Below are 1,378 nucleotides of genomic sequence, written 5' to 3' on the forward strand. Positions count from 1 at the left end.
CAGCTAATGTTAAATGGCCAGCAAGCCAAACCCAAGTTACTCGCACACTGCTCATAAATCGTTTTTTCTGAGTGCATATAGGCTGATTACTTAAGCATGTAGGCAGAAATAATTACAGTAAAATATTCATATATTAATAACAAACACAATAATGAATAGCCCCCATGTCACACAGGAAGGAAGGAAGGAAGAAGAAAAATGAGTGTGCTGCTGCTTGCTCAGCTTCTGAAAGAGTCCAAGCAAGAAGTGTTGGTGATTCACCTAGAGGAGATGAGTGTCATTTGAAGAAGACAACTTTATTAATCCCTCTAGGCGAAAGTCCTTTTTTTTTTCACTCTGTTGTGATTATACACACACACACATGCAGGACCTGTACACATTAACGTATGGAGAGGTGTCAGAGCGAGCGAGGGGGCTGCCACATAGTGTGTTCCGGTTCGCAAGCCAAGTCTCCACAGACTGAGCTACTGCCGCCCTAGATTTTGTATTTGCTTGAGTAGTGGGTGGAATTTGCAATCCACCTGCCAATTTTAAATGTTGGTTAACTGTTGGTGAGAAAATTCTGACATAAATTACACATCGTTCTGCTGGTTTCAGGTGTGTTGTCAGATATTTTGCTGAGATTTATGTAGTACAAATTACTTAGATATTGAAATCCCTGTGAACTCACTGTTTGACTGACCTCAACACCACTTGAAACCAGTGGCAGCTGGTGAAAAATATTTTATCCAGTCAGTTTCAGTAACTGCAGGACACCAGGGCTCTGTGAAATAGTCAGAAATGATTTAATGCCAATATTATATTAATATACAAAAACATAAACAGTGAACATAAACAGAGATAGAAGTACAAATAGGCTACCTCTAATTTGTACTTCAGTACAGTAGGCCTACTGAAGTTACTGTCCACCACTGGAAATAGCCACATCTTAACACTTCAGAGCTGCCTATAAACTATACAGCTTACCTCTGTAGCCAACAGCTGTTGTTCTCCTTGTTGATGTACTTTAGCACGAGCACCAACTGGCAGTGGGTGGAAATGTCAGTTGTCTCATCTGCCTGAATAGCAAGATATTCTGCATTTTTTACTTCCCTCAGAATGTAATCTGTAAGAAATGAAAGCATGCAGTCCAAATGTTCATTTTGCAGTCTTTGAGGTGCCTTTGAAAACAGTAGCTGTCTTAAGGTGCTCCTCCAACACACTGTCCAGCGGTCGAACAAGATCTACTGAAAACGCCAGGGTTGTCAGTGGATGCGGTCTCATTGTCTCATTATGGCCGCGCAAGGCCGATGTCAACTCCTAGCATGGCTAGATAACGTTCTCGAAGTTCTCCCTCCTTATTCAATTAATGGACGATAATTTTTGCTTTCTCTGTAGC

At 41.2% G+C, this 1,378-nt stretch overlaps 1 long non-coding RNA gene across 1 annotated transcript; it reads right to left on the minus strand.

Annotated features, from left to right (window-relative positions):
* Window positions 1-478: 478 nt before the first annotated feature.
* LOC123957243 lies at window positions 479-1,134 on the minus strand. The gene is made up of 3 exons (XR_006821765.1): window positions 967-1,134; window positions 683-763; window positions 479-545 (listed from the first exon to the last, which is right to left on the minus strand). It is a non-coding gene; the product is annotated as an uncharacterized LOC123957243 (long non-coding RNA).
* Between the last annotated feature and the right edge of the window lie 244 nt (window positions 1,135-1,378).

The sequence above is a fragment of the Micropterus dolomieu genome, linkage group LG19 (genome assembly GCF_021292245.1).
Source record: "Micropterus dolomieu isolate WLL.071019.BEF.003 ecotype Adirondacks linkage group LG19, ASM2129224v1, whole genome shotgun sequence".
NCBI lineage: Eukaryota > Metazoa > Chordata > Actinopteri > Centrarchiformes > Centrarchidae > Micropterus > Micropterus dolomieu.